Source organism: Carassius auratus, chromosome 21, assembly GCF_003368295.1.
Source record: "Carassius auratus strain Wakin chromosome 21, ASM336829v1, whole genome shotgun sequence".
Lineage (NCBI taxonomy): Eukaryota > Metazoa > Chordata > Actinopteri > Cypriniformes > Cyprinidae > Carassius > Carassius auratus.
In genome coordinates, this window is record NC_039263.1 from 6,271,591 (window position 1) to 6,281,063 (window position 9,473).

The window sequence follows — 9,473 nt, forward strand, 5'->3', positions numbered from 1 at the left end:
ATAGACAGTAAAAGAAATGGACACAGCGACCCCATTTGAACTCAATTGAGACGAATGAATCCCAGTTTTAGCGTTTTTTAGCACTTCCGTTTCTGACGCGCAGACTCAAACGAAGCTTGACGACGTCAGCAACCTGTCTGCCAGATGTAAATCTTCTAAGTGGCTGTGCGTGCAAACTGCCATCGTTAATCTTGCAGAGACGGCGAGCTTGAGCGGGGAGTTCTTTGTCGTGAGTGAGCAGGAGTAAGTATTCTGGTTAATTATTTTGTATAGTATTTTAAAATGTAACGCCAGTACGCCATATTAAGTTAATTGCCTGCGAGCTTCTCCACTTGTCTGTACGGTAATGCGACAGAGAGCCGAGTGGTTATGACGCAATCGTTAGCCTATTTTTTACAAAAACTGTTTATACGGGGCCATAATGTAACATAGAAGGTAATGGAGCCCTTTATACCTTGTCGTGTATCTTTAGAAATAAATAATGGACAAACAGAGTCTTTAAACGCCTCAGATGTAAAGTTATTCGCTGTCAAAGTAACGCCAAAATGAATGGGAGTCAATGGGAATGCTAACGCAAGTGAAGTTCTGCTAAAAGATGGCAGCCCCCACCCGACTTCAACTTCCGGTCGAGTTCCTTGCCCCTTGGTCCTCTCCTCTCCAGCAGCTGATGTGTACGCGGTTGCCATGGTAACTCAACGGCTAGAAGGCTAATAAAAACAATAAAATAATAAAAAAAGGTTTTAGCGACGTTAGACTTTTGTTTTAACTTTGTTTTATACATTTTATCAACCAACTTATTTATTATAAATTGTAAAACTCACCTCAGAAAGCTAATTCTCCTGTCAGACACAGTTGAAGTGAAAAGTGAGTCAAACAAACGCGCTGTCCTTCTGATACAACAATCTCTGCTGCAGATGAGATGGTGTAGACAGTCTGTGTCACTATTTCACGTTCATAACTCCTTACGAGATAGAAAGTTTCACAACTCTTTTCTTGTCAATACTGTGCGCGCGGTGCGTCAGTTGCGGAAGCGCGCGCCTGTATGTCACGTCACTATATATTAAAAGCATGTCCATATTCTGACTTGGTGAAAAGAAACATATTTTATCTTTAAGGAACGTTTAATCTTGAGTCTGAAGTTTAATTACACTTTTTAAATGGCTCTATACTCGGAGAGCATATAAAGAACGTAAAAAAATATATATGGTAATGATATTACGTGCATACGACGTTGTAGTTACGTTGCCAGTAAGTCATGAAGTTACCAATATATTACCAATAGAGGACCTATCTGGGACGTTCTTGGTTATCTGGTCACGTTGGAAGGACGTACTGTCGACGTTGAGAGTTGGTAATGTGATGGTAATAAAATTACGGGCATGCGACGTCGTAGTTACGTTGTCAATTGGTAAGTCATGGAATTACCAAAAATTACCAGTACGTTACGTAACTGTTACGTCGTGTGTTAGCAGGGTAGTACTACATCCTTCATAACTCCAAAAAGTCTTTAGTTTTATTATATTCATAAGAGAAAGATAGTCTGTACCGATTTTTCCCGGAAAAACAGGAGCGCCTAGAGGCGTGACGTGTGGGCGGAGCTAAAGAATCACGAGCGCCAGTAGGCTTTTGCGTCAAGAGCGTTTGGAAGCTGTGACATTACCCAGAGCCTTTGAAAAACATATTTAACGGCTCTGACATTGCCTTGAGGAAAAAACCATGATCCAAAATAAACCATGGCTAACAGTCAGATTCAGCTGTTTATTTATGATCCAGAATCAGATCCCGAGGCTGAAACTGAATGAGAGCAGCAGCAGCAACGACTCGCTCCGAGCAGGGCTCGAACCCGGGTCTCTGATGGGAGGGGACGCACTAACAAGGAGGCAGAGATATTTGAAGCAGTTTTACTCACCGCCTGCGGTTCCAACTAGAGGTCTTCACAGTGCACCCGAGACCCGTCGATCCCGGACCCGACCCGGGACCCGTACGGGTTCGGGTCTATATTTTAAATCATCAGCCGGGTCCGGGTCGGGTCCGAATCTATTACCTCGGGTCCCGGGTCTGTTTAACATTGTGTGTAATACCCGTGCGATCGCCGATCGGAGTCATCGGACTCGAAGAACATCCGGCAGTTATCAAAGACTGCTTGTGTTTTTTGTAACTTGCAACTTGTAAAATTAGGAAAAGAAAAGAGTGAGCCAAAAAAAGTGATCTCTCTCTCTCTCGCTCGCAGACTCAAGAGTTAATACAAGTGCACAAACGGTAATGCTTGCAGACTTGACACACTCATGTTTAATTTATTTCAAATCAGCAAGACAATCTGAGGTGAACTGTCACATGAATGTTTTCTATTACGCTCAAATTGCGTTAAGGCATTTTAGGTTGATAAAGCTAGCACGCATGTGCAGTCATGTTTCTATGGCAAGCAGTGAGGGACACTTCGACCGCCAAACCGCGTTTTACATTTTCTCCCATTTTTATAATATTATAAATGAACCGTTTAATCTTGAAGTTTTAGTGGTTCAGATTCAGACTCGATGCTGAGCAGAGAGCACAGACAGAGATCAGATGATAGTAAATAAATAATGTCAGCGGACATGGCATTGCACGAGCGATCGTTATTATAGTTCAAAAGGCAAACAGTGTTAGTTATGCTAATTAACTCGAGTCAGAATGTACAGGTGCACAGTAGCATTTGTCATCCGTCACCGTGACATCAAGTGGACTTCTGAAGCTGAAATAATGAGTGGATTCAGCTTGGACTTGGAATAATGAGAGGAATAACATGAATATCTTTCTTGCCGGAGGATTGTAATGCATCATAGGCAGTCAGGTACAAGGAAGAGAGACCACGGCTCTTTAAATTAGGTAAGACAAAAAGCTGTATTCTTCGCAACAGGTTTATTGACTTGTAATAGCAATTTAAGGTGGAATATGTCAACGTCGGGTCCAGGCGGGTCTGTGTCTTCCCGGCGGGTTCGGGTCCAGATTTCAAGTAATATACGGGTCCGGGTCGGGTCCGGGTAGGCATTTCTCGGATCTACACGGGTCCGGGTCCAGCTTTTGAAATAATAGACGGGTCCGGGTCGGTTCGGTGTAGTACATTACGGGTCTCTGTCGGGTTCGGGCAAGAATTTTTGGACCCGTGAAGACCTCTAGTTCCAACACACGATCGTGACCCTTTTTCGTTGGGATTGCATCGTCCTTAAGAAATAAACAATACGCAAATCTGTCGTCAAACTGGGCCTTGTTTGTAAAACAAGCATCTTCGAAATGCAGGGAACAAACACAAACACTTGCACAACCTTGTTGATGCTCTGTAAAAATAAACTCCGTCCAGTGGTCACTTAATGCTGTTTTTTCTTTGGTAAACTATGCAGGGTTGTCTTGCCCTGGCAACCAAAAACACTCCTCCTTTTGTGACATTTCGCGACGCTCTCGCTCTGATCAGTGATTGTCTGTGCACAGCCTCTCTCTGCTCTGCTATATGGGAGCGCGTGCTCTTCCGGGAGAAGTGCCCTCAGGACCCATATAAGGAAATTCCGCTCCATCTAACGTCACACAGAGCCATACTCGAAAAAAACTTTCCGAAACTTGTCACAAACCGGAAGGAGTATTTTTGGAACAGAAATACTCCTTCAAACGTACAACTTAATTTTTGAAACTTTGTCCATGTTTAGCATGGGAATCCAACTCTTTAACAGTGTAAAAAACTCAGTATGCATGAAATAGCATTTCACCCCCCCCTACTAGCAGCGCACATCACTTTCTGAGTGAAGTGTGCGAAGTGCGCGTGCCCGTCATTTTGTAACGTCACCTTCCAGCGGACGGACACGGAGGAAAGGTAAGCGCTATAAATCTACTTTTATTCATAGATTTTAACTGATATAACGTTAAATGCCATCAAAGAGGAGTAGTGTTTTGTATTTTTGTAGGTTTTCTCTTTCAATTTTATAAATAAATGCTCTGTTTGGTTAATTAGCTCAAAAGCAGTCTCAGAGGTGGTCTAGGGTAACGTTAACTGTTAAAATCGAATATTTAACCTTACCTGTTTCAAATTATTTGAAATTTAACACTATAAACTATACAGTATTCACTTTCTTATTATTCAATTTTTAACCGTAGTAACGTTAATTAGTTTGTTTGAATGCCTGCCGCTCGAGCTTGATGATGCTCATGCTAGACATCCTGTGAACTTGAATATAACGTTAAACCGCTGTATAAAGTTTAACGTTAATTAGACCGAGGCTGCCGAAATCATGTTTTCAATGTAACATTATGTGATATTAATAATTTCCCCTTTTCTCCCTCAAGTGGCAGGCTTGTAGATTCTGTCATCTGTTCATTATTGGTGTTAATGGTGTTTTTCACATGCATGCTTTTTAATGCTAGTTTAATTATCAAATTAATCTGATACTTTCGTTTCACAAAAAGTTAACAAATTATTTATTTTTGTAGGTCTTTACCATAGAATGTATAAAAACAGGTCCTTACTGCCACCAGTTGAGTCAATGATTCAGTGAGTTCCTTATAAGGAAATGTTAGCACCTAGTAATTTAAATGTATTATTTAATGCTTTAAAATGAACACATATATTTATCATCAGGGGAAGAGACAGTCTGGGCAGCAGCAACAAGACAACTGTTACAAGTAGAGATGGGTTTCAAGAACTGGTACTAATTTGGTTCCTGACTTGTTCTGTACTGAAAACATTTACATAAGGTACAGGATCAATAGTGCTGCTATCAGTATTCTTGTAACATTGATTCATTACCCTTTAGACACAACCACATATCCTCCAAATCATCTCCGCGTGGATGGCAGCAAGGATCCAGGATCAAGAGATCATTCTTCATAAAGACTGTTTGACAGGAAGCAGTTTCTCCTGGGTGAAAAACTAAACCTGTTTTTTTCAGCATCACTCAAGACTAAATACTTTTCATTTTGATTTCAGTTTGTTATGTGTTTCAGGTCATCCTGACCATTCTGCTGTCCTGGATGTAAGGCCGTGCTGGAACTACATTTCTCGTGGTTGAAAGATTTGTGCAGCGGTATCCAGACATATAATGCCCCATCACATGGGGCGTCAAAGCCTCTCGTTTACTTTTAAATGAAGTGACGTCAAGCATGGTGAAATTAATTCTAGAAATTAATTCTAAATAGAAGTTGAAGACTTTTCAAGCGCCAATGCAGCTGTGCTCCAGTCAGAACATCTTATGCAAATACCCAAGCGCAGACGCAAGCCAATCGAGTGCATGCAATACCAAAAAAACTAATGTTATTGGCTGTCACTATGAGAAGAGACAGTAATTTCGATCCGATATCAGTGTCGTTTTTTTTTTTTTTAATCAATGTAGAATTTTCTATACTTCTGTGTAGGGATGTCAATTTTCAATCATTTCCATGATTGATCATCGCTTAAATTAACGATAAATTAATTGATTAATCGTTAACCTTAATGCTGCAAAGTCTATTGCAGTAACACCCAGTCACCGGTATGACAGGATGTGCAAAAGTGTGTGTGTGTGTGTGTGTAATATATATATTTTTTCTTTTTTTTACAGTAAAGACCACAAGTTTGGACACACCTTCTCATTCAAAGAGTTTTCTTTATTTCCATGACTATGAAAATTGTAGAGTCACACTGAAGGCATCAAGGGCTATTTGACAAAGAAGGAGAGTGATGGGGTGCTGTGCCAGATGACCTGGCCTCCACAGTCACCGGACCTGAACCCAATCCAGATGGTTTAAGGGTGAGCTGGACCGCAGACAGAAGGCAAAAGGGCCAACAAGTGCTAAGCATCTCTCGGGGAACTCCTTCAAGACTGTTGGAAGAACATTTGAGGTGACGACCTCCTGAAGCTCATCAAGAGAATGCCAAGAGTGTGCAAAGAAGTAATCAAAGCAAAAGGTGGCTACTTTGAAGAACCTACAATATGACATATTTTCAGTTGTTTCACACTTTTTTTGTTATGTATATAATTCCACATGTGCTAATTCATAGTTTTGATGCCTTCAGTTTGAATCTACAATTTTCATAGTCATGAAAATAAAGAAAACTCTTTGAATGAGAAGGTGTGTCCAAACTTTTGGTCTGTACTGTATATATATATATATATATATATATATATATATATATATATATATATATATATATATACATATGTGTGTGTGTGTGTGTGTGTGTGTGTGTGTGTGTGTGTGTGTATATAATGTATGTGTGTGTGTAAAAATACATTTCTTTTAAATGTATAGCACAGTAATGAAGGCAGCAACGTGGTAGATGGGACAGAACAAAAATCTTTCATTGTGCTAATGTATTATAATACGAAAGGGTATGTCTCCTATACAGCGTGCAGCGCCTAAACACAACCAGTGCGCAGAATGATGCACTTGAAGCAACACAGAGTCACAGCGTGTAGCATTACTCATAGAAATGTTCAAAACACCAAAGGAAGAGATATTGTTGTGTATTATATGTGTGCAATATTTTGAGCATTTTTTAACAGTTTTAAATCTTAGTTATTGTGTGCTCTTGAAGAGAGTTTCATTGTTTTGACTGTGGTAACTAGGACTGGGATGATAAACTAATCTGCCAATTCAATACTACCCGATAATTGTGTGCCGATTCAATATATATTTATAATTTTATGTATATAATTTAGCATTGTGATTATAGTTATATAACTATTGCAATTCGTGACTTATCCAAATTGTCTGTAAAATGATGTTTGTTTCTGTAGATCTGAGGGAAAGATTAAAAACAAGGAGGTCTGGGAACGACTGAAGGGAGCTGACAGCAGTGAGGGAAGGAAGTAATCACCAGAATGTAAGTTCTTTGAGAATGTGTGCATTGTTTATTACAAGTTGAGTTTTCATTTAAATGTGGCAATGTACACAGTGAGTCAAAAGTTTTAAATATATTTTAAAAGTTTAATTTATTTCTATAATGCACAGCTATATTTTCAGCATTAATTACTCCAGTCTTCAGTGTCACATAATCTTCAGAAATCATTCTAATATGATGATTTACTGCGCAATACATTTTTCTGATTATTATCAATGTTGAAAACAGTTGTGCTGCCCAAACTTTTTGTCTACACTACAGTTACATTTATTTATTTATTTTTTGGGGGGAGCCTAATAGCAAGAATGCATAAAATTGAATACCAATGGTAGAGAAGACTTTTGTAATTTTACAAAAGATTACTTTTTTTCAATGTTTTGAACTTTGTTTAATAAAATAATCATGAAGAAAAAATTTGACTTTCCAGAAATGCTAAGTTTTCTTCTCCATCATTTCTAATATGGGGTGCGTTTCACTACAACCAGCTGTGGTCACAAGTTCCTTCATTACCAATAGAGTTCAGTGGAACTTACAACCGTAGTAAGCTAACTGCAGATGTGATTCACATCATGTACGTCATGAGCAGATGTACACTTTGATCATAGCGGCAATAATGCGATTAGGTGCATTTTAATGCACTGATTTGTGATAATCAGCAATGTTTCCCGAGTAACAAATCAGTATATGAATTATGAAAAAGATCATGTGACACTGAAGACTGGAGTAAAGTTACTGAAAAATTCAGCTTTGCCTCATAATTATTTCAATAAATTTTAAAGTATATTCGAAAAAGAGTATGAAAACTTTTATTTCTTTTTACAATATTACTTTTTTTTTTACTTTGATTAAATTAATTAAGCCTTGGTGAGCATAAGAGACTTCTCTTGAAAACCATAAAGAAAAGATTCCAGATTTTGACTGGTTGTGAACATACATGAGCAACATTAACAAGATGATCCTCCCTTTCAGCTCAGAGGATGTTGACAGTGCAGGCCCAGAGGAGGAAGAAAACATTTAACAATTTTCTCATAAACTTTCCATGTGTTATAATAAAAACAATGAAAATGACTACAATAATATGCTAAATGTTATTAAAAGATTCCAGTTTGCAAGAAGTTTGAGTGTCTGACTCTACACTAGAGGAACTCTTTTCTGAAGAAGATCAGGTGCTGAGAAGGAGCCTTGTTCTACAGCAAAACACTGCATCAAGCCTCCTGTCCTTCCCTCAGAAGAGCCTGTCTTCTGCTGCTGGGGTAAGAAACACACTCTTCCTCTTCTCTATCAGCTGTCCAGCACCTAACTCTGCCTCCTCAGCACTGTCTGAAAGAGTCTTCTCCACAGTCAGTAATCACAGATCACAGATTCTTCTGAGAAAGTCAATACGCTCATTTTCTTAAAAACAAATAATACAGGAGAGATGCTAGAAATCTCTATATTGTTCATTTTTCATATCTTTACGTTTTATGAATGTTTTTTTTTTCTGAGAAGCTCAAGAAATATGGTTCTTTGGTAATTGATATATTGTTTAGGTTTATCCTCTGGTAGTGAGCACAGAGTCCTGATCATGACATGGAAGAAAAAGAAAGAAATCATGTCCATGATTTCCTAATTTGTTCCCTCGATGTACTAAAACGTGCACGATTACGTTTACATTTCATTCGAAAATCGTGCGCATGAATTAGCCTATATTTTTTCCTGCATGTTGTGTAATTAGAGCACATCACCACTAGACATTTATAACAGGAGCCTCATATACGACGCTCACAAAACAATTTTACTTTGTGCAGTATCTGCTGAATTGTTTCATATCTATTTATCATGTATTTTTTGTTGTGCTAAATTATGTAGAGTTGTATCAATAAGTTTACTGATAATTATTAATAATTTAAACTGAGAACGTCATTAACCATCTCTCCATCCTTAAGACAAACATTTTCTATTGTTTATATTGTGTAATATATGAATTGATGTGTTTAGTTTTCTGTGCTCATAACTTAGTAACATTTTGCATGGTTAAAGAACAGGTGCAATGTTCAAAATGTTTTGGCTTCGTATTTGTAGAAAGTAGTGCTGAATAAATATTGATTTGTGAATGAATGCAGTGTGTTTTTGTCTATTTTATATTAGAATGTAATGTTTTGGTATTTGTTTGCATTGCATGTATGTAATTAATGTATTAACTATGAATCCCCTATAATTAGATTACATTTAGATTTCATAAGGTTTATTTTTTGCACCAGAGATGGATTGAGTTGATGTATTTCAAGGTAATGGTGAGGTGAAAATATGAATTACCAATATGATCCTGTAATGTCACGTCCTCATAATGTGCCAGTTTGGTCGTCAGGACATACTCATCACGTTCCAGCGACGTTCCACTATAACGTCGCCACAACGGATATGGGAATCACAAAGTTACGTCACTGGAACGTTATTTGGTACGTCGCTGCGACCAATATGGTACTTTATAGTAACGTCCTCATAACGTGCCAGTTTGGTCGTTGGGACGCCTTCACAATGTAAGCTTCCTAATTCATCCCACCGAGAGCAGAGACTACATCACCCACACTCCCAAGACTTTTACAAGTGAGAAGCGTATGCGTTGCTTTTGTCACTGTCAGTAACAACT

The 9,473-nt window shown here is 38.4% G+C and overlaps 1 long non-coding RNA gene across 1 annotated transcript; it reads left to right on the forward strand.

The window, feature by feature from the left end:
* Positions 1-3,811: 3,811 nt before the first annotated feature.
* Positions 3,812-4,643, forward strand: LOC113038334 (uncharacterized). The gene is made up of 3 exons (XR_003274769.1): positions 3,812-3,841; positions 4,456-4,516; positions 4,604-4,643. It is a non-coding gene; the product is annotated as an uncharacterized LOC113038334 (long non-coding RNA).
* Positions 4,644-9,473: the final 4,830 nt, after the last annotated feature.